The 24,676-nt window shown below is 42.3% G+C and overlaps 1 pseudogene; it reads right to left on the bottom strand.

Annotated features, from left to right (window-relative positions):
• Window positions 1-11,747: 11,747 nt before the first annotated feature.
• LOC117310431 (U3 small nucleolar RNA-associated protein 25 homolog pseudogene) lies at window positions 11,748-14,261 on the bottom strand (annotated as a pseudogene).
• Between the last annotated feature and the right edge of the window lie 10,415 nt (window positions 14,262-24,676).

Here is a 24,676-nt window from a genome sequence, read left to right as displayed (position 1 = left end):
AGACCAGTTAGAAGGCTTTTATGAAATCCAGGTGAGAGATAATAGTGGTTTGGACTAGGGTGGCAGCAGTTGTCAGATTCTGGATGTATTTTTAAGATAGAACTGACAATATTTTCTGATGGGTTGGATGTGGTATGTGAGAGGAAAAAAGAAGTAAAAAATGACACAAAAGTAGCAGCTAAGTATTTCTGACATGAGCAAATCAGAATATCATAGTTTCTAGTTCCTCAAGGGGAAAGGCTGTGAGAACAGTAGGCATGGGTGGCAGCGGTGAGGAGAAAGGAGTTTGGTTCTTAACATGTTAAATTAGACATGCCTAGATGGCATCTAAGTGGAGAATGTCTGTGTGCAGTTTTCCATGAGTCTGGATGTAGAGGTAAAGCTATAGATATAAATTTGAATGTCTTGGGCCTATAAGTGGTACTCAAAGCCATGAGACTAGATGTTATCACCTAGAGAGTGAGTATAGATAGGAAAGAGACGAGATCTGGGGACTGATCCCAGGGGTACTTCAACTTTTACAGCTTGGGGAGATGAGGAGTAACATGTAAAGGAGACTGGGAGAGTGGAGAAATAAGAAAATCATATCTAGGAAATTAGTGATTAACATGTTTCAAGAAGAGAGGGATCAACTTTATCAAATACTGATAGGGTCAGGTAAGATGAGGAATTAGTTTTGGACTGAAAATTGTGAAGGTCATTGGTGACTTTGTCTAAGTAGTGATAGGGGCAAAATCTTGATTGGAGTGGATTAGAGAGAAAGTGGAAGGACAGGAATTGGAGACAGTCAGGAAAGACAGCATTTCTTTTTGCCCTTAATGTCTGTTTTGTCTAGTATCAATATACTATATCAGCTTTTTTGTTATTGTTTATTTGGTACATCTCCATTCTTTTTTATTGTGGTAAAATATATATAACATAAAATGTGCCATTTTAACCATGTTTACTTTTTCCATTCTTTTACTTTCAATCTTTCTGGAAATTTAGGTTTTTATTGTGCCTTTTGTAAACAGGTGAAAAGTCAGGCTGGATTTAAAATTTTCTAGTCCTTTGTACTATTTTGATATAGGTAAAAATACTCACAGACATTTATGTAGTTATGGATGCTTAATAGTTCAAATAGCCTTTAGAAGAATAGACATGAACAACTTACAAGTCAGAGCAGGAAAAATGGAATGATAGAAAATTGAGAACAAAAAAACTTTGGTCTTAAAAAAGAGCTAGAAAGCAAGAAAAATAAACAAACAAAAATAGAAAAGGGACTTCCCTGGTGGTGCAGTGGTTAAGAATCCACCTGCCAAGGCAGGGGTCACTGGTTTTATCCCTGGTCCGGGAAGATCCCATATGCCATGGAGCAACTAAGCCCTTGCGCCACAACTACTGAGCCTGTGCTCTAGAGCCCACGAGCCACAACTACTGAGCCCTTGTGCCACAGCTACTGAAGCCCACGCGCCCTAGAGCACAAGCACCGCAGCTGCTGAGCCCACGCACTCTAAGGGCCCACATGCTGCAACTACTGAGCCCGTGTGCTGCAACTACTGGAACCCACATGCCTAGAGCCCATGCTCTGCAACAAGAGAAGGTGCCACAATGAGAAGCCCATGCACTGCAACGAAGAGTAGCCCCCGCTCGCCACAACTAGAGAAAGCCCACGTGCAGCAATGAAGACTGAACGCAACCAAAAATAAAATTTTAAAAACTATAGAAAAAATAAGACAAATAGAAAGCATGCAATAAGATGGTAGAAATAAATGCAAATATGTTAATAATCACAATAAATATAATAGAAGAAATTCGCCAGCTAAAAGATTAAATTTTGTCACTGGGATAAAAAATGCAAGTTACCATCTGTTTATGGGAGACATCTAAAACATAAGGACAGAAAAGGTGGAAAGTCAAAGGATGGTGTGGTTATATTAATAGCAGACAATACAGACTTTAAGGCAAAAAATACTAAAAATAAAGAGAATAACTGCATAATGATAAAAAGTTCAATTCACTAAGAAGTTTTAATTCTAAAATCATACGCATTAATATGTAATAGTCTCTTGTGGTTGCCAAGGGGAAGGTGGTGGGGAAGGGAAGTATTGGGAGTTTGGGATTAGCAGATGCAAGCTATTATATATAGGATGAATAAACAACAAGGTCCTACTGCATAACACAGGGAACTATATTCAATATCCTGTGATAAATCATAATAGAAAAAAATATGAAAAAGAATATATATATGTATAACCGAGTTACTTTGCTGTACAGCAGAAATTAACACATTGTAAATCAACTGTACTTCAATAAAATTTTTTAAAAATGAAAAAAATAGTCTCAAGACATACAAGACAGAAGTTGATAGTACTAGTAGGGAAAAAGAAAAGAAATCTAATGTATATCATACATTACTGCTCTCAACTATCACTTGTACTTGGCTAGGATGTCGGGGGACAACTCAGACGAGATGTCTCTACTGAGCACCTTCAGATATCACTCCTGCGCTGAGAGATATTTGACTCTACCACAGAATTTATGTGAATTCAGACATGTTAATCTAATCTCTCTAAGCTATAGTTTCCTTTTCTTTTTTTAACTTTTAATTTTATTTATTTGTTTATTTCAGTTTCCTTATCTTTTATTATTTATTTAAACATCTTTATTGCAGTATAATTGCTTGACAATGTTTTGTTAGTTTCTGCTTTATAACAAAGTGAATCAGCTATACATATACATATATCCCCATATCTCCTCCCTTTTGCGTCTCCCTCCCACCCTTCCTATCTCACCCCTTTAGGTAGTCACAAAGCACCGAGCTGATCTCCCTGTGCTATGCAGCTGCTTCCCACTCGCTATCTATTTTACATTTGGTAGTATATATTACTCCATGCCACTCTCTCACTTCGTCCCAGCTTACCCTTCCCCCTCCCTGTGTCCTCAAGTCCATTCTCTACATCTGCATCATTACATTATTCCTGTCCTGCCCCTAGGTTCTTCATAACCATTTATTTTTTTTAGATTCCATATATATGTGTTAGCATATGATATTTGTTTTCCTCTTTCTGACTTACTTCACTCTGTATGACAGACTCTAGGTCCATCCACCTCACTACAAATAACTCAATTTCGTTTCTTTTTATGGCTGAGTAAGATTCCATTGTATATATGTGCCACATCTTCTTTATCCATTCATCTGTCAATGGGCACTTAGATTGCTTCCATGTCCTGGCTATTGTAAACAGTGCTGCAATGAACACTGTGGTACAAGACTCTTTTTGAATTATGGTTTTCTCAGGGTATATGCCCAGTAGTGGGATTGCTGGGTCATATGGTAGTCCTATTTTTATAAACTTTTAATTTTATATTGGAGTACAGTTGATTAACAATGTTATGCTAGTTTCAGGTGTACAGAAAAGTGGTTCAGTTATAAGCTATAGTTTTCTCATTAGTAAAACGGCAATAAAAATCTTTATCCCTTGGGGATATAGTTGGGAATAAACTATATAGTGCATGTGTTGGAAAGTTTTTTCTGCCCATCACTTCCATCACTGGTTCTGCCTAGATGAAATGCCAAGGTTCAGCGGGATCTCCCTTCCCAAATCCCATTACCTTTCTAGGCTCTCAGCAGGTCACTGTTATTCTGTGAGGGGCTTATGAGTGCCCTGGGCCATGGAAAACAGAGCTGTCACATGAAGTTTTCATAATATGTGCAACAGGAATGACATATTTATCATAGCAGAATGTGGACACTACGTTCACTTGTGGCCAATTATGTAGGATGAGGTACTCCAAGTGTTTTCTCTCTTCCTCATTGCCACCCCAAGAGTTATGTCCCATAAGCTCTGGGAAAGACTGAACATAATTATGCCCTAATTGGGATCTGGAATGCTCATGCCTAGGTCCTCTGCCTCTTTGTCTTCTCCTAACATTTTCTATTCTCATCAGCTGAACATGTAACTGGACCTAGGATCTCTCCCTGTCCAACCTACCCATAATATATCACAGAAAAGCCCTGTTTTGTGGTGTGCAGAAATCCCTTCACTTTGACACCTTGTTGGGGGGACTTGTTCTGGAAAGCTCTCACTCTCCTTTCCTGAAGTTGGTAAAAAAATTTTTTTAAAACCCTGTCGAAACTTTTTTATTAGTTTATCTTTCTAGCTACCCTGTATTAGCCATGAGGACCATGGCCAGCTTCACAACCACATTCCTTTCCAAGTTGCATTTTCTTTCTCTTTCAGTGACTTTGGGCTTCCTGTTTTTCCTCCCGACCATCTATAATGCAAGAAATAAGTCAAGGATGGAGTTATAATGCATCTGGTAAGTCTTAGAATTCATTCGTAATAGGGCAAAACAGGAAACAGTCCAAATATCCATCAGCTGGTGAATGGATAAACAAATTGTGATACATCCATACAGTGGCTAATTACTCAGCAATAAAAAGAAGCAAAAGTGCTGACATACAATACAAATGAGTTTCAAAAGTGTTATGCTGAGTGAAAGAAGCCAGACGCAAAAGACCATACTGTGTGACCCCATATATCTAAACTCCATATCACTCTATAACTCCATATGCATGCCTCTGTACTGTATGTTTACCTGAAACTCCAGAACAGGCAAATCTAGTCCATGGTGACATAAAGAAGGTCAGTGGTTACCTCAGGTTGGAGGCGGTGTATAGACCAGAAGTATCATGAGGGAGACTTCTGGGGACTATTCTATATTCTGATTTGAATGAGTTGTCAAAACTCATCAAATTGTACACTTAATATGTGAGCACATTATATACCTTACTGTGTATATTATCCCTCAATAAAAGAAAAGTTTTTTAAAAAACAACAAAACTTAGAACACAGGATTTACCTCAGAATAATACTAACCCACATCTTTTCCAAGAGGCATAGGTCTGTTTTTCCCAAGCATATTGATGCTTTGACAGATTCTAATTTTCTAACGTTTGCACCCATGGGATCTTCCTCTGTGGTCCTCTCCCTGCCTGAAGTCTCACCTGAAGGCGTTGGGGACTGAGTGATAGCTGCCTGAGTAGAGGGGATGGATCCATTTTGTTTTTTTTGTTTTTTGTATATATATATATTTTTTTTTGCGATACGCGGGCCTCTCACTGCTGTGGCCTCTCTTGTTGCGGAGCACAGGCTCCGGACGCGTAGGCTCAGCGGCCATGGCTCACGGGCCCAGCTGCTTCGCCGCACGTGGGATCCCCGCGGACCGGGGCACGAACCCGCGTCCCCTGCATCGGCAGGCGGACCCTCAACCACTGCGCCGCCACTAGGGAAGCCCTCCATTTTGTTTGATGCTGTCTTCCTCACACCTCAACAATGCCTGGACCAGGGTTAGTGCCATAAATATGTGCTGAATGAATGACACTGGAAAGCCTCCTACAGTAACTGAGAGGACATTTCATCTCGTGAACTTTTTGAGGTGCATGGTTCCCCACAACTTACTTGGTTTGTGTGCAAGAAAAATCCTCACTCAAGGAGAGAGGGCTGCAGTAAGGTGGAACAGTGGGAGCTGTTTGTCAGTCTCTTCCCATGATCTCCATTTCCGTTGGTTCCCAGCAGATCTTTTCCCAAGAGTCAGTATCCAGCAGATTTTACATAGACGTGCATACAAGTAACTATCTTGCTGGTACAAACAGATCCAAAATAAACATTCCCACAGTATTTCTGATTATTTTCTTTATTGGGGTATAATTTACATACAATAAAATGCTACCATCTTAGGGTATGTAGGGTGTTGAGTTTTCACAAATATATAGACCCATGTAACCTCAACCCGTACCAAGATATTTCTATCACTCCAGAAAGTTTCATCATGATCTCTACCCAGTCAATCCTCCCCACCCATTAGTAACCATTATTCTGACTTCTATCACAATAGATTAGTTTTGCTTTTCTAAAACTTCAAGTAAATGGAATCATACAGATTGTACTCTTTTCTTTGTGGCTTCTTTTACACAGCATATTGCTTTTGAGATTCCTCCATGCTGTTGCATGTATCAGTTTTTTTGTTCCTTTTTATTGCTGAATAGTATTTCATTGTATGGATGTACCAGGGTTGTTAACCTAGTCACCTGTTGTTGGATAGTTTGGAGCTATTATGAATAATGTTGCTATGCACATCCATGAAGGGCAATGAGTTGGTTTCTGAAATGAAAGTCATAACATCCTTCAGGAAAGCTCAGTGTTTGGCTGCTCCATAGTTTCGGTTTTAGAAACTATGCGGGTCAGTAACTGGCAGTCTGGGAAGATGGATGATTGGAAACCTGCTGGGAGTGTGGAACTGGTGTGCCTGTGTTGGGCATTATTCAGGGTTCCTGTGGTCATCACTGTGGATTAGTGATATGAAGAGCCTGGCCATGCCAGTGATTGGGGGACTTTGAAGTGTCCACTGGCAGTCCCTGTAGTTCAGCCATGGGTGGCTTCTGCTGGTCAGTGAATGATTGGCAGCCAGAGGAATCAGGGGCATGGTCCCAGGGATTTGGGACCTCACATGACCAGAGATCAACTTTCCTGAGTTCGTCAATCACTGGAGGACCTGGTGCACACCTGGTTTTCAGTGTCTAAGAAGTGGGTGGGGAGGGTGAGTTTGAGTTTTCATCTCTGTCAGAAGAGGGAGGACCAGGTAGGTTGCCCTGGACGTGCACTGAAACATGCAGAAGCTCAGTTTATGCACACAAGATGTTGTCTCCCCTCAGCCTGAGCACTTTGAAGACAATGGAAAATAGGAATATTGTTTATTGGGAGCCAACCCTGCATGGGGTTCAGAATCGCAGAGTGACAGGGACTTCCCTGGTGGTCCAGTGGTTAAGACTCCACGCTCCCAATGTAGGGGGCATGGGTTTGATCCCTGGTTGGGGAAGATCCCACATGCCGCGTGGCACGGCCAAAAAAAAAAAAAAAAAAAAAAAGAATCGCAGAGTGACTGAGTATGGGCACTTTGGAGTCAGCTGAACTTGGCTTAAGTATTTCCTGGTCCTTCTACTTGCTAGCAGTGTGACCTTGGGCAACCGACTTCACCTCACTGTGCTTCCGCTGCTTCTACTGTCAAATGGTCCAAATGATGATCATTGTCAGGTAGCTGACAAGGTTGCAGTGAAAATTAAATGAGGTACCTGATATTGATCACCAGGGCCTCAGGGCAGAGGCAAATTCCAGACTTGGTGTCCCTGAGACAGGTCACCATCTTCCTGCTGCATGAGCACTACGTGGCTGGTGTCCCACATCCAGAGCCCTTCCTGTTTCAGTGGAAAATGTGGTGCAGCCGATGGAAGAAAGGTGAGATGGGAGGGTCAGCCCCACAGCCTAGAGGAGGGGGAGGCAGCTCCCTGCAGGGTGTCTGCGAGCGAGGTCTGGGTCGGGGTGACCACCGGCCCCAGTCAGGGAGACGCTACCCCCTGATGCCCCGCACAGGCCCTTCAGTCCTCACTGGCTCTGTGCACATGCTCAGTTGATCCCCACCAGAGCTGCTTTCCCCCAGCACAATACTGTTAAATAAGCTATAGACCTAATTCAAATTTCACCATTTTTCCCACTAGTGTTCTTTTTGTTTCAAGATCTTCTCCAAACTTTGACTGTTCCTCCGTCTATCCTTGTCTTTAATGACCTTGACACTTTTGAAAAGTACAGTTCAGGTATTTTGTAGAATGTCTCTCAACTTAGGTTTGTCTGTTATTTTCTCATGATTAGATTGTGGTTTTGCATTTTAGCAAGAATGCCACAGAAATGTCCTCAGTGCACTTCTTGAGGAGGTACGTGATGTCGATGTTAAACTTGATTATTTGGTTAAGGTAATATCTGCTGGTTTCTCCATTGTAAAGTTTCTATTTTTCGCATTGTACTTAATAAATACCTTGGGGAAGATACTTTGAGACTATGCGAATATTCTGTTGCTATTCAATCTTTTGCCCACTAATTTTAGCATTTATCAGTGGATCTTGCCTACAACAATTATTACCGTGGTGTTTGCCCAATAGTGGTTTTGTATTTCCTTCATTCCTTCTACATTTATTAATTGGGATTATTCTCTAAGAAAGAGCTGTCCCTCCCCTCTCACTTATTTATTGTTTTTTTATTCACTTTTTAATTTATATCAGTATGGACTCATGGATATTTATTTTATTCTCTGGGTTATCCTCCAATACAGTAGCCCCTCCTTATCTGCAGTTTAGTTTTCCACAGTTTCAGTTACCCATGGTCAAATGTGGTCCAAAAATATTAAATGGAAAATTCCAGATACCAACAATTTATAAGTTTTAAAATTGTGTGCCATTCTGAGTGGTGTGATTAAATCTCCCGCCATCCCGCTTCGTCCTGCCTGGGGCTGTGAATCATCCCTTCATCCAGTGTATCCCACCCGTTTGTTGCAATATAGCAGTGATTGTGTTCAAGTAACCATTATTTTACTTAATAATGGCCCCAAAGTGCAGGAGTAGTGATGCTGGCAGTTTGGCTATTCTCTACTGTGCCTAACTTATAAATTAAACTTTATCATAGGTATGTATGTGTATAGGGAAAAATAGTATGTATAAGGTTCGGTACAATATGTGGTTTCAGGCATCCATTGGGGATCTTGGAACATATCCCCCATGGATAAGGGGGGAGCTACTGAACTAGCATTATTTATTGTGTTGCTCACATTGTCCCAGCTGTGGCTATTGGGAGCTCCTTCTGGTTGGCTCCTGTGTCCTTTTTTTTATTGTTTAAATAAACTTTAAAAAACTACAATAGCTTTCGATTTATAGAAAAGTCTCAAAGATAGTTTTCCCTATCGTTAACATCCTACATTGCTATGGTATGTTTGTCACAACTAAGGAACCAACATTGGTACATTACTGTTAACTAAACTACACACTTTATTTGCATTTCTTTGGTTTTTAAACTAATGTTTTTTTTTTTTCTGTTGCAGGATCTCATCCAGGACACCACATTACATTTATTCATCATGTCTCTTTGGCTTCCCCTAGACTGTGAGTTTCTCAAACTTTCCTTGTTTGTGATGACCTTGACAGTTTCTAGGAGTACTGGTCAAGTGATTGATACAACATTCTTCAGTTGGTCTTATCTGACATTTTTCTCATTACCAGACTAGGGTTTGAGATTTTGGGAAGAATACCACAGAAGTGAAGTACCATTCTCATCACTTCATATCAGGGGTACATGCTATCAACCTGACTTATCCCCAATAATGTTAACCTTGATCACTCCCTTGGCAGAGGTTTGCCAGCTTTCTCCACTATAAAGTTACTCCCCACCCCCTTTCTATACTCCAGTCTTAGGAAGCAAGTCACTAAGCACACCCAGGGATGGGGAGAGGATGTTAACCACTACCTCCTGGACGGGGAAATATCTACACACATTATTTGAAATTCTCCAAGTTATCTGTCTCATCTCTCCCATTTATTAGTTTATTCAATCATGTATTTATATCAGTATGGACTTATGGATATTCATTTTTATTTCATGGGTTATAATCCAATACTATTGTTTATGTTTTGTTGCTCAGATCTCTAGCTTTGGCCATTAGGAGCTCCTCTGGGTTGGCTTCTGTATCTTTTTGACATGCCCTGCCTTTTTTGAGTACGTTCTTACTTTTTGGCACCACAAGATGTTTCAGGTTCATCTTGTAGTTTCCCTGCTCCAGCCCTGGACTCAAGCACTTCTCCAAGAAGCCCTAACTCCTTTTATTGGAGAATGGTATTGAGAAACAGGATCTGGGCACTAAATGTGCTCACTGACTAGGCAGAACACTCCAGTGTTACCTAGTATATTCTTAGAGCCCAATCAAGAGACAGAAATCACACAGGAGTTTGAAGAGAGCATGTTTAATATAAGTAATTAACTATAACAGGGAATTGGAGGAATGGGAGATTGGCTACTAAGAGGTAAAGAGCACTCCAAAGAATAGCAAATATAGGGAGTAGCCTTTATCCCTAGTGCTGAGATAAAGCACCTGAGAAAGAGACCACTCCCCATCTCTCCACCCCGGCTTAGAATTTGATCTAATTGGAAAGGGCACGACCAAGACCCATTGGATGGCAGAGAAGTTTGCTGAGCTGGTTGGCAGGGCTTGATGGAAGTCTGCCCTCTGGGATGATGGGGGAAGACGTTTATGGGATGTGCCACATGCTTATGGCCGCTGGGTGCTACTGTCCACCTAGGGATGCACTGCAGAAGCCATGGGTGCTGCAGGAACTTGGTGAGAGCAGCACACCAGAGCTAGGAAGAGAAGTCTCTTCCTCCTCCAGTGTCTTTCTATGCCCTCTACTGATAACTGAAATACTTAGGCTAATTTCTTTCCTTTCCCATCCTCTTCAGTGCCGTTATACTATTCATTTTTAATATAGGTATGTTCATTTGTTAGTGTATATGTCATTTAGGGTTCACCCCACATTGTAGTTAATTTTAATTTTTTTGGAGAATGTGAAACAGTATGGTTTCATGAATCAAAGCTACACAAAAAGGTATATTCAGAGAAGCGTCACTTATCTCCTTGTCCCTACTATCCTGTCCCTTTCCCACCTATCCCATGTAGGTAAGTGAGCTCTTTAGTTTCAAGTGTATCCTCCTGTATTTCTTTTGCAAGGACATGTATGTCTTCTTATATCCCCTTCTTTCTAGACACTCTTTAAAGCTTCACTTTTTTCATTTAACAGTATGAAATCATTCCATATCCATTCATAGTCTTCCTTTTGTTGGAGATCTTTAAGGTGGATTTCTAGATGTAGGATTGCTGACTCAAGAGGTAAGAACAAATGTAGTCTAGTTAGATATTACCCAATTCCTCGCCAGAAGGATTGAAGCAGTTTGTGTTCCCAACAGAAATATACTAGAGTGCTTTTTTCCCCACAGCCTCACCAACATAACATATTGTCACACTTTTAATTTTTACCAGTCTGATAGATGAGACATGGCATCTTGGTGTTATTTTAATGTGCATTTTGCTAATTGTAAGTAAGTTTGAGCTTTAAAAATATATTTGGTGGCCATCGTACATCTGTTTTTCTTTTTGTGAATTACCTGTTCATGTCTTCCCATTTTTTAAATTTGTTTTGTATTAAAGTATAGTTGATTCACAATGTTGTGTTAATTTCTGCTGTTCAGCAGTGATTCAGTTATACATATACATATTCTTTTTTAAATATTTTTTCCCTTGTTTATCCATTCCATATATAATAGCTTGCATATGCTAACCCCAGCGTCCCACTCCATCCCTCCCCCACCCACCATCCCCCTTGGAAACCACAAGTCTGTTTTCTACGTCTGTGAGTCTGTTTCTGTTTCGTAGATGCATTTGTGTCAGGTTTTAGATTTCATATATAAGTGATATCATATGGTGTTTGTCTTTCTCTTTCTGACTTACTGCACTTAGTATGATAATCTCTAGTTGCATCCCTGTTGCTGAAAATGGCATTATCTCATTCTTTTTGATGGCTGAGTAGTATTCCATTGTATATATGTACCACATCTTCTTTATCCATTCATCTGTCAATGGACATTTAGGTTGCTCCCACATTTTTAAAATGAGGTTTTTAGGCCCATGTTTCTCAATTTTTAAGAGTTCTTTATATCAGGGATCAGCATACTAGAACCCATAGGCCAAATCTGGCCCACCACCAGTTTTTATAAATAAAGTTTTATTGAAACAGCCACACTCATTTGTTTACATATTGTCTATGCTGCTTTCACACTACCCCTGCAGAGCTGGTAGTGTAGATTGAGTCAATTCTTTCGTTCTTTTTTTTTAAGAATTTACCAAGTGTAATAAATTAGAGGTGAAGTCACAACAAAAGAATTTATGGCGTCCAAAAAAATTCACAAGTAGAAGTTTCCTTCTATCAACTTCTCAGAGTCCCATGAGCTCTCCCCTGACCTCTGAAAGATGGGTTTTACCAAAATCTGGTTTACACTGAACTTTTCAGGTATATATGATCTGAAAAGAAAGAAGTATCTGATAAGAACCTGCCTGGTGCTCCTTCCTTGTTGCAGCCCTTCTTTGTGTAAGTGATCAGAATCAGGTCCAAGTGACACAGAACCAAGCATGACATATCACACCAAACACCATTTCCTGTCCAACCAATTCTCATCTCTCTCCAGTAATGAAGAGGTGGACGTTCTTCTTGGACTGCAGCATCTGTGCAGCCCGCTCGACCCCGACCACAGCAGCCAACCTCTGGGCATCGTACTTGGAGTAGAGGACAGTGCAGGTCCAGGCAGCTTCCTCTCCTCTGGTGGTGGCTTGCAGCATGTTACAGACTTCACTGTAGAAGTGGGGATATGTTGGCAGTTCATAGAAAATCAGGTTCCTGATGCCTTTTATTGTGTATCTTTTGTAGAAATGGAAGCGCTCTGTGAGGAGCAGGAACTGCTTCTCTCCTTGAAGGAAGAAGTGTCTGGCCCTGGAGACACCAGACTTCTGGGCACACTCGCAGATATGAGTGAAGTTCAGTTCCTCCTTCTTGAAGTAATTTCGGAGACGCACAAAGTCCAAGTAGGAGGGGACATAGATAAGCGTGTGAGACATGACTGCATCACGATACTGAGGCAAAATCTTGTTGACGAAAAAGTTAAACCTGGCATCAATCACTGAAGCTAGGTTTTCAGCTTCCATCCTCTGGAAGACACGTGGGAGCTGCACCAGGACATGACTGATGCAGCCTGTCATCGGGACGTTCCTCACAGCCACCTGGCCTTGCCCATGGACGCAGTATTTGATGAACACAGAGTTGATCTGGGCATCCTGCAGGGCCCCAGACAGCAGCGTCTGACGATAGTACTTGGACCAATTATTGAGGCTCCACATGCGCACTCGAGAAAAGTCCACCCCATGTGAGTCCAAGGGCAGTAGGTCCATGTGGTTCATCAAATGCAAGACATGCTCCCAGTTCTGCATCAGGTAAATGTCAGCTTGATCAATGATGAGAAGCTCAATAGAAGACAGAAAGTCAAAATCTCTCTTCTTCTCTCCTTCTCCACCAATGATGGTCCTCAAGCCCAGAGGGGAGGCAATGAGGATGTCTGACGAATAGAAGGGGGCATAAAGTCGGATGCTTCTCTGCAGTATTGCCACTCCAGTCCTGAACTGGTCATCGATGTTGCCGACAAATACAGCTTCATAATCCTCAGGCCTCTTCAGGTTGGGTGGTCTCTCCTTGGGATCTGAGCCATACTCTCCATTAAACCTTTTTGTTGCCTACAATTATTTTCTTCTTGCTGTCGCCCTCAAGAAGACTGATGAAGAGCTGTACCACCCGCAAAGCAGCTTCCCGGAATGGCACCACTATCAGCACCTTGGGCCTCGTTAGCCCTTGGTCCCTGAAGTCATCATCATCACCCACCCCAAGTTTCTGGCTTCGGCACCTGCTGTTGTTGGTAAGCACCTGGGCATTGGCTTTGAGGACGTGATTTATCACATGCAGGCAGTACACGTGGCGGATCTCTTCCCCATTCTTCAGGGCAGTCCTTTCTGGGTAGAACAGGTCCTGGTAAGAATTCATAATTAAGAAGAGCTCTTTCTGGAGGGGTGTGAAGGGGCTACTTGAATTTGGGGGACCAGAGAGGAACTGGCTGTTGGTCTTGATCCAGGTGGATTCCAGAGGCTTCTGGAGATGAAGTGACTTTAAGTCAATGTCCTTTGGGGGTTTAAAGGTTTCCGGTTTCCAACTGTTGAAACCTGGATGAAAAGACAAGCTGGCCCAGGATGGGCCATTTTAGCTGGTGGGTAGTTTTGGGATTTGTGGCAACAGCCTGGATTTCTTTTTCTTTCAGTTCTTTGTTTACATGTTGTGCAAATGGATCTTGTAATGCTTTCAGAGAACAGTTGCCTTCTCTTTCCTCTTCGAGAAAGTTGGTTTCTAGGCTGAAGAGTGACTCATGTTTTGCATCTGTAAACTCCTCTGGGGATTCCTCTGATGTGCCAGGTGGCCCGTGCCCATCTTTTCCCTTAGGGTCAGCAGGTAAGGCCGCATTCTTCTGCATGTCTGTAGACGCTACTGCCGTCTCTTCCTCCACACTGATGTCACTATCGCCATCTTCAAGATTCATTTCTGTCTCATCTATAACACTGTCTTCTTCTTCCTCTTCCTCCTCCTCATCTTCCTTGGAAACATCCTTTAATGTGGCAAGTAGTCTGTTGTAACCAGAAACTTGTTCTGGTTCACTCTCTGCTTCACTTTCAGAACTTGAAGTATCTAAACTCTCTGACAGTTGACAAGTCTGTGGTTTTGCTTCCTTTCTGGAAACCCTTGGAAGGTGGAAAACAGAAGTTCAATGTTTTGAAATAAAAGATTTGGTAAAGCTGTCTTCTCTTGTAACTTAGAAAGAAGATCAGTGGACGAAAGCAGTTCAGGAGCTTGTAGTTCTAAAGAAGTCATGATCCACACCATTGTAAAGAAATCATACCCCAATAAAGATGTTAAAAAAAAAAAGTCATGATCAAGTGGGGTTTATTCCAGAGACACAAGGATAGTTCAACATCAGCCCGAGAGGCTTGTCTGCTCACCTGCCGGGGTGGACGGGGCTGGGAGCTCAATTCTTTTCATTCTTGTTTCTTTATTCTGCTCTGTGGTAGTTATTTCCACTATTTTATCTTCCAGGTCACTTATCCGTTCTTCTGCCTCAGTTATTCTGCTATTGATTCCTTCTAGAGAATTTTGTATTTCATTTATTGTGTTGTTCATCATTGTTTCTTTGCGCTTTAATTCTTCTAGGTCCTTGTTAAACGTTTCTTGCATTTTCTCCATTCTATTTCCAAGATTTTGGATCATCTTTACTATCATTACTCTGAATTCTTTTTCAGGTAGACTGCCTATTTCCTCATCATTTGTTTGGTCTGGTGGGTTTTTACCTTGCTCCTTCATCTGCTGTGTGTTTCTCTGTCTTCTCATTTTGCTTAACTTACTGTGTTTGGTGTCTCCTTTTTGCAGGCTGCAGGTTCATAGTTCTTGTTGTTTTTGATGTCTGCCCCCAGTGGCTAAGGTTGGTTCAGTGGGTTGTGCGGGCTTCCTGGTGGGGGGGACTGGTGCCTGTGTTCTTGTGGATGAGGCTGGATCTTGTCTTTCTGGTGGGCAGAACCATGTCCGGTGGTGTTTTGCGGTGTCTGGGACCTTATTATGATTTTAGGCAGCCTCTCTGCTAATGGGTGGGGTTGTGTTCCTGCCTTGCTAGTTGTAGGGTGTCCAGCACTGTAGCTTGCTGGTTGTTGAATGGAGCTGGCTCTTAGCTTTGAGATGGAGATCTCTGGGAGAGCTTTCACTGTTTGATATTACGTGGAGCTGGGAGGTCTCTGGTGGTCCAATGTCCTGATCTCGGCTTTCCCACCTCAGAGGCACAGGCCTGACACTTGGCTGGAGCACCAAGACCCTGTCAGACACACGGCTCAGAATTAAAGGGAGAAAGAAAGAAAGAAAGAAAGAAAGAGAGAGAGAGAGAGGGAGGGAGGCAGGGAAGGAGGGTGGGAGGGAGGAAGAGAGAGAGAGAGAGCGAGAGAGAAAGAAGGAAAGAAAGAAAGAAAGAGAGAAAGGAAGGAAGGAAGGAGAAAAGAAAGAAAAAATAAAGTTATTAAAATAAAAAAATATTAAAAATTTTTAAAAAAAGAAAGAAAGAAAGAAGAGAGTAGCCGAACCAAAAAAACAAATCCACCAGTGATATCAAGCCCTAAAACTATACTAAAAAAAAAAACCAAAAGCAAAAAAAAAAACGGACAGACAGGACCCTAGGACAAATGGTTAAAGGAAAGCTATACAAACAAAATCACACAAAGGATACACATACACACTCACAAAAGGAGAAAAAGGAAAAAAAATATATATAAAGGAAGAGTAACGAAATCAATAAAGATATCTACCAATGATAATAAACTCTAAATACTAAACTAAGATAAACATAAAACCAGAAACAAATTAGATGCAGAAAGCAAACTCCAAGTCTACAGTTGTTCCCAAAGTCCACTGCCTCAATTTTGGCATGATTCGTTGTCTATTCAGGTATTCCAGAGATGCAAGTTGATTGTGAAGATTTAATCCACTGCTCCTGAGGCTGCTGGGAGAAATTTCCCTTTCTCTTATTTTTTGCACGGCTCCTGGGGTTCGGCTTTGGATTTGGCCCCACGTCTGCGTGTAGGTTGCCTGAGGGTGTCTGTTCTTCGCTCAGACAGGATGGGGTTAAAGTAGCAGCTGATTAGGGGGCTCTGGCTCACTCGGGCCGGGGGAGGGAGGGGTACAGAATGCGGGGCAAACCTGTGGTGGCAGAGGCCGGCGTGACATTGCAACAGCCTGAGGTGCGCTGTGTGTTCTCCCGGGGAAGTTGTCCCTGGATCATGGGACCCTGGCAGTGGCGGGCTGCACAGGCTCCCGGAGAGGAGGTGTGGATAGTGACCTGTGCTCGCACACAGGCTTCTTGGTGGCTGCAGCAGCAGCCTTAGCGTCTCATGCCCATCTCTCATGTCCGCACTGATAGCTGCGGCTCACGCTCGTCTCTGGAGCTCGTTTAGGCGGTGCTCTGAATCCCCTCTCCTTGCGCACCCCCAAACAATGGTCCTCCAATACTTCTAGGTAGGTCTCTGGACCTGCTGTGGCACTGTGGGGCCAGCTCAGACTCTGATCTGGCCTTACTCCTGCATGTACTTGTCTCCAAAGTCCACAGTTGCCCCCAAAGTCCACAGCCTCGATTGTGGAACACTCGTTTTCTCTTCAGATATTTCACAGATTCAGGTTTTACCAAGCCAATTGCAGGGGTTTAATCCGCTGCTCCTGTGGCTGCACGGAGAGATTTCCCTTTCTCTTCTTTGGTCGCACAGCCCCTGGAGTTCACCTTTGGTTTTGGCCCTTCCTCTGCCTGTCAGCCACCCTCAGGCATCTGTTCCTGCCCAGCCAGAGGGGTGAAAGCAGAGGCTGATTAGGGCTCACTTGCTCACTCAGGCCGGGGAGAGGGAGGGATACAGCTGTCACAGTTGGGGTGTGGGGGGAGTGCCTGCAGTGGCAGAGGCCAGCAGGAAGTTGCTACAGCCTGAGGCATGCCATGCATTCTCCCAGGGAAGTTGGCCCCAGATAATGGGACCCTTGGCAGTGGTGGGCAGCACAGGCTCCCAGGAAGGTGTGAGCAGTGACCTGCACTTGCTCCCGGGACCCTCGGCAGCAGCAGCGGCAGCCGTCGCGCCCGCCTCTGGGATCCTAGGTAGCAGCTGCGGCTCGCATGGGTGATGCCCTGCCGTCTGTGAGTGCATGTAGGTAGAAGCTCCTATGGTGGGATTGCCCCTCTCCTTGAGCACCCTGCAACAATGGTCTCTTGCCTCTCAGGAAGGCCTAGGCTTTTCCCCAGACTCCCTCAGTTGTGGTGCACTAGCCCCCTTCAGGCTGTGTTCACGCAGCCAACCCCAGTCCTCTCCCTGGGGTCTGACCTCCGAAGCCTGAGCCTCAGTGCCCAGCCCCCACCTGCCCTGAACAGACAAGCATCTCAGGCTGGGGAGTGGTGGTTGGCACCAATCCTCTGTGCGGGATTCTCTCTGCTTTGCCCTCCGCACCCCGTTGCTGCGCTCTCTTGCATAGCTCCGAAGCTTCCGCCCCGCCACCCCCCATCTCTGCCAGTGAATGGGCTTCCTAGTGTGTGGAAACTTTTCCTCCTTCACGGCTCCCTCCAGAGGGGCAAGTCCTGTCCCTACTCTTTTGTCTCTGTTTTTTTCTTTTTCTTTTGCCCTACCCAGCTACGTGGAGATGTTCTTGCCTTTTTGTAAGTCTGAGGTCTTCTGCCAGCGTTCAGTAGGTGTTCATTAGCAGTTGTTCCATGTGTAGATGTATTTAGATGTATTTGTGGGGAGGAAGGTGATCTCCATGTCCTACTCCCCTGCCATCTTGAAGGTCCCTCCTGGAAGTTTTATATTTTTTAATTACAGATTCAATTTCACTTCTAGTGATCAGTCTGTTCAAACTGTGTTTCTGCTTGACTCTGTCTTGGCAGGCTGTATGTTTCTAGAAATTTGTCCATTTCTTCTAGGTTGTCCAATTTGTTGGCATATAACTGTTCACAGTATTCTCTTATGATTTTTTTTTTTTTTTCAGTACGGGATTCTCTCACTGTTGTGGCCTCTCCCGTTGTGGAGCACAGGCTCCGGACGCGCAGGCTCAGCGGCCATGGCTCACGGGCCCAGCTGCTCCATGGCATGTGGGATCTTCCCGGACCGGGGCACGAACCTGTGTCCCCTGCATCGGCAGGCAGACTCTCAACCGCTGCGCCACCAGGAAGCCCTCTCTTATGATTTTTTAATCTCTGTGATATCATTATTATCTCTCTTCTTTCATTTCTTATTTTGTTTATTTGGGTCCTCTCTCTTTTCTTCTTTGTGAGCCTGGCTAAAAGTTTATCAGTTTCATTATCCTTTTGAAAACCCAGCTCTTGGTTTCATTTACCTTTTTGGTTTTTTTATCTCTATTTTTTTTACTTCCTCTCTGATCTTTATTATTTCCTTCCTACTTCTGACTTTGGGCTTTGTTTGTTCTTCTTTTTCTAATTCTTTCATGTGGTAAGCTAGGTTGTTTAGTTGAGATTTTTCTTATTTCTCGAGAATGGTCTGTACTGCTATGAACTGATTTTGCTGCATCCCACAGATTTTGGAAAATTGTGTTTCATTTTCATTTGTCTTGAGGTATTTTCTGATTTCCTCTTTGATTTCATTGTTGACTTTTTTTTAATAGCATGTTGTTTAGTCTCCACGTGTTTGTTCTTTCCCCCTTTTTCTTTCTGTAGTTATTTTCTAGCTTTGTGCCTTTGTGGTCAGAAAAGATACCTGAAATAATTTCTATCCTCGTAAATTTGTTGAGGCTTGTTTTGTGACTTAGTATGTGATCTATCCTGGAGAGCGTTCCATTTGCACCTGAAAAGAATGTGTATTCTGCTTTCTTTGCACGTAGTGCCCTGTAGATATCAATTAAGTCCAACTGGTCTATTGTGTCATTTAGGACCTCTATTGCTTTATTGATTTTCTGTCTCAGTGATCTGCCCGTTGATGTCAGTGGGGCGTTAAAGTCTCCTACTCTTATTGTACTATTGTCAATTTCTTCCTTTATGTCTGTCAGTATTTGCTTTACATATTTAGGTGCTCCTGTATTGGGCACATATATGTTAACGAGTGTAGTATCCTCTTCTTCTATTGATCCCTTTATCATTATATAATGCCCTTCTTTGTCTTTCATTATAGCCTTTGTTTTAAAGTGTATTTTGATACGAGTATTGCTAGCCCTGCTTTCTTGTCATTTCCATTTGCACAAAATAACTTTTTCCATCCCCTCACTTTCATTCTGTGTGTGTTTTCTCACCCTGAAGTCTCTTGTAGGCAGCATGTTGAAGGGTCTTGTTTCTTTATCCAGTCAGCCACCCTGTTTTGTTTGGAGTATTTAGTCCATTGAGATTTAAAGTAATTATTGATAGGTATGTATTTATTACCATTTAATTCCTTGTTTTCTCATTTTTTTGTAGTTTTTTGTTCATTTCTTTTTCTTTTTGTGGTTTGGTGATTTTCTTTTGTAGTATGCCTGAGTTCCTTTCTTTTTGTTTTTTTGTGTATCTATTGTTGATTTTTGATTTGTGGTTACCGTGGGATTCATATATGTTGACCCATAATTGTATCTACTTGCTATAAACTGATAATCATTTAAGGTCACACACATTCTAAAAGATGTACTTTTTTACTTCCCTCCCCCACATTTTGTGATTTTGATGTTCTATTTTACATGTTCATGCTTATCCTTTTGCTGTTAATTGTAGTTACAATTGCTTTTACAAATTTTTTTGATGTTTTTTAATCTATGTACTGGCTTATTTAAGTGATCATCAATCCTTTTATATATCTGCCTTTCCAATAGATTCTTGCTTCTTTTCTTTTTAGAGAAAACCCTTCAATATTTCTTTTAGGGAGGTTAATATTGCTGAATTCCTTTAGCTTTTGCTTGTCTGAGAAATTCTTTATCTTTCTTTCTATTCTAAATGGTAATCTTGCTGGTAGGGTATCCTAAGTTGCAGGTTTTTCCCTTCAGGACTTTGAATATATCATGCCACTCCCTCTGGCCTGCAAAGTTTCTGAAGAGAAATCAGCTGAGAGCCTTATGGGGGTTCCCTTGTAACTGACTCCATGTTTCTTTGCCGCCTTTAGAGTCCTCTCTTTATCTTTAACTTTTTCCATTTTAATTATGATATATCTTGGTGTGAGTCTGTATGGGTTCATCTTGCTTGGGACCCTCTGTGCTTCCTGTACCTGGATATCTGTTTCTTTCTTTAGGTTTCAGAAGTTTTCAACCATAATTTCTTCAAATACATTTCAATTCCCTTTCCTCTCTTTTCTCCTTCTGGAAGCCCTATAATGCGGATGTTGGCATGTTTTATATTATCCCGTAGATCTCGTATGTTGCTTTCGTTTTCTTTTTCATTGTCTTTCTGTCTGCTGTTCTAATTGGGTGATTTCCATTTTTCTATCTTCCAGATCAGTTATGTGTTCTTCTGTATCACCTAGTCTGCTGTTAATTCCTCCTAGTGTATTTGTCATTTCAGTTATTTTATTCTTCAGTTCTGCCTGTTTCTTTTAATATTTTCTTGTTCCTTGTTAAAATTCTCACTGTGTTCATATATCTGTTTCCTTAATTCGGTTAGCATTTTATTGCTAATGCTTTGAACTCTTTAATAATAATAAATAATTTCTGTTTCATTAGTTGTTTTTTCAGGGGTTTTCTCTTGTTCTTTCATCTGAAAAAATTCCTCTGCCTTCTCATTTGCTTAACTTCCTCTGTCTCTATGAAATTAGGTGAAATAGTTACCTATACCAATCTTGAAGGAGGGTCCTTGTGTGGGAGCATCACAATACTGTCTTCATGTGCCAGTGGCTTTGATGGGAGAGCTGGATCTGAAGTGAGCATGAATCACATCTTCCCCCAGAGTGTGCTGGTAGCTATCACATTGGTAGAAGGTGGGGCTGGAAATGGAGGGGCTAGAGCCAGGGCCAGATGTGGTCTAGGGCTTCTCCTCTGCTCAGTGGCCAACACCACCCTGTTGGGGGTGGGGGTGGGGGTAGGGGTGGGGGTGGGTCCTAAGTTGCTGGAGCACTAAGTCCTAAGAGTCTGGTCTGAGCTGGCTCCATTCCCTCTAAGTGTGTGCTCTCCCGTCTCCCAGCACGGGCACCCTTGTCCCAAAGGGGAGCAGTACTGGAGCAAGAGGAGCTGGAGCAGGTGCTTGGTGTGGGTCAGGGCACAGGCCTGTAGCAGTGCCAGCACCAGTCACTGTTCTGGACCATTCCTGCAGCTGCCAGCAATGGCTGCCTTCACCTTGTTTAGATGCCATGCTGGGTCTGAGCCAGCTCGGTCCCTCACAACTGTGCACTCCCCTCTGCCATGGTAGCCCTCACCCTAATGCAGAGCTGCACCATGGAGCAAGTGGGGCCAGAGCAGAGGCTTAGCTCAGGCTGGGTCACATGCTGGGTTGGTCATGGGAAACCAGCCAGAGTCCTGGGTAGTTTCAATTATGCTTCCCCACCCTTGTTCCGGGGAGTAAGCAAGCATGTGCATGCTCTTCATGGTGGTGTGTAGGTTTCTTACAGCCCTCCTATTAGTCTCACTGGTTTTCAACCAGCTCCAGTTTCTTGTCTTCCCCGTGTCAGACCCCAAGGCTGGGTGCTCAATATGTGGCTTGAACTTCTCACTCCCCAGGGAGGACCTCTGAGCCTGTGCAGTCCCCTTCATCTTCTGTGCCCTCTCTCAGGGGTGCATGTCTTGACTGATTGCTTCTCTTCCCTTCCTAGCTGATTCTGTGTGGATCATTTTTACAGCCATTTTGCCAGTCTCCAGTTTGTTTTCAGTGAGAATTGTTCCACACGTTGATGTATTTTTCATGTGTTTGTGGGTATAGGTGAGCTCTGCATCCTCTTCCTCTGCCATCTTGATCTCCCCTTCTCTCTTCCCTCCTCCTTTTTTCAATCTCCTCTTCTCCTGAACTTTGAAAAACTTTAAGAATGACAGAAACAGGTTTCAAAAAACTGTTCTGAAAGCTGCAGGCATGAGATTGCACCTCTGATCCTGAGAAGAAGGCATGGAAAAACTGGAACAGTCCTCTCAACAGTTCGAACCACAAATTTTCAGCAGTTACAGATAAGAAAAATTGCAGCCTGGGACAGACCACAGTCATATGCCCTTCTTGCCCTATATAAATTAATCCTGCCTCAGGCTTGGGAAGTTTATCGTTCTTAAGTTTCTAACTGATGCACATCCGTTGAGTAAAATCTTTAAGTACTCTTAGAGTCACAGTTTTTCTCTCGACAGGTTCATTCTGTAATAATAAAGGGGTTTAATTCATCAAAAGGACATAACAATCCTGAATGTTTAGGGACCTAATAACAGAGCTTCAAAAAAAATGTCAAGAAAATCCTGATAGAACTGCAAGGAGAAATAAATCAATCCACAATTACAGTCCAATATTTCAACACCCTTCTCTCAATAATCACTAGAATAAGTAAACAGAAGAGAAGAAGTAAGGATATAGAAGACTTGGATAACACTATCAACCAACTTGCCCTCATTGACATTTATAGAGCATATCGGCAGACTACACTTCCTTTACAGAGCACATGTAACCCATTTACCCAAGATAGACCATATTCAGGGTCATGGAACCAATCAAATACATTTAAAAGTATTCATATCATACAAAGTATGGCCTGGGACCAGAAATGAATTAAATTAGACATCAAAACCAGAAAGATCCCTGGAAAATCCCCAAATGTTTTGAAACTAAATTACATACTTCTAAATAATCTGTAGATGAAAGAAGAAATAAAACTTGAAATTATAAGATATTTTGACCTAAATGAAAATGAAAGCACAGCATATAAAAATAGGGGGATTCAGCTAAAGAAATATTTAGAGGTACATTTATAGCACTAAGCATTTATATTAGAAATTAAGAATGCTCTTAAAGCAGTAATCTCAGCTTCCTTCTTAAGAAACAAAAGCTGTACGAGCAAATTAAATCTAAAGTAATTAGAAGAAGGGAAATAATAAAGATCAGAGCAGAAATCAATGAAATAGAAACAGAAAAATCAATAGAGGAAATCAATGAAACCAGAAGCTAGTTCTTTGAGAAGATCAATAAAATTGTGAAACCTCTAACCAGAATGATCAGGAAAAAAAGAGAGAAGACACTAGTCACTAAGATTAAGAATGACAGAGGTGAAATCACTGCAGGTCCTAAAGATGTAAAAAAGGATAAAAGGGAGCACTATTAGCAAAGATGGAGGAGTAAGGATCCCTGGAATTTCACCCTTCCATAAAAGCAATGAAAAAACTGGCAAAATATTGTCAAAATCAACTTTTTCACAACTCTGGAAATCAACCAAAGTTTTTCAGTTACCTGGGAAGCATTTAATCAAGAACATATACTGAATCTCAGTACGAACAGCAAGTTCTGTGGCATTTTAACTTTCCCTACTCCCACCCCCAACTCCCCAGTTCAGTGGCAGACTTGAAAAGACCACATTCCCGGTACCGGTAGGCAGAACGGAGTTATTGCTCTTTCTAAGAGCTGCTATAAACATGGGAGGACAAATATCTCTTTAAGACCCTGCTTTCAATTCTTTTGATATATATCCAGAAGTGGAATTGCTGGATCATATGGGAGTTCTACTGTTAATTTTTTTGAGAAACTGTTATTTTTTTTTCATTAGTGACTGTACATTTTACATTCCCACTAACAGTGCACAAGGGTTCCAATTATTCCACATCCTTGCCAACACTAGTTATTTTCTGTTTTTTGATAGTAGCTCTGCTAATGAGTGTGAAGCGGTATTACATGTAGTTTGGATTTGTATTTCTCTAACAATTAGTGATGTTGAGTGTATTTTCATGTGCCTGTTGTCCATCTGTGTGTCTTCCTTGGAAAATGTCTATTCAGGTCCTCTGCCCACTTTTTTTTTTGGCCGCACTGTGCAGCTTACGGGATCTTAGTTTCCTGACCAGGGATTGAACCCATGACCCCTTCATTGGAAGCACAAAGTCTTAACCACTGGACCTGCCACGGAAGGTCCCATGCCCACTTTTTAATTGGGGTTGTTTTGTTGTTGAGTTTTAGGAGTTCTGTATATATTCTGGATATTAATCCCTTATCAGATATACAGTTTGCAATTATTTTCACCCATTTTGTGTGTTGCCTTTTTCACTCTATTGATAGTGTCTTTTTAAAAATTAATTAATTTGTTTTTGGCTGCATTGGTCTTCGTTGCTGTGCGTGGGCTTCTCTAGTTGTGGCAAGCCAGGGCTACTCTTTGTTGCGGTGCACAGGCTTCTCATTGTGGTGGCTTCTCTTGTTGCGGAGCCTGGGCTCTAGGCGCGGGCTTCAGTAATTGTGGCACGTGGGCTCGGTAGCTGTGGATTGCAGGCTCTAGAGCGCAGGCTCAGTAGTTGTGGCACACGGGCTTTGTTGCTCCACGGCATGTGGGATCTTCCTGGACCAGGGCTTGAACCCATGTCCCCTGCATTGGGAGGTGGATGCTTAACCACTGCACCACCAAGGAAGCCCTGATAGTGTCTTCTGATGCACAAAAATTTTTAATTTTCATGAAGTTCAATTTGTCAAATTTTTTGGTTGTTGTTGTTGCCTATGCTTTTGGTGTCATACCCAAGAAACGATTGCTGAATCTAAGGTTGTGAAGT

This window comes from Tursiops truncatus, chromosome X (genome assembly GCF_011762595.2).
Source record: "Tursiops truncatus isolate mTurTru1 chromosome X, mTurTru1.mat.Y, whole genome shotgun sequence".
NCBI lineage: Eukaryota > Metazoa > Chordata > Mammalia > Artiodactyla > Delphinidae > Tursiops > Tursiops truncatus.
The sequence above is the reverse complement of the archived record's forward strand: the minus strand, read 5'-3'. Positions and strand labels throughout refer to the sequence as shown.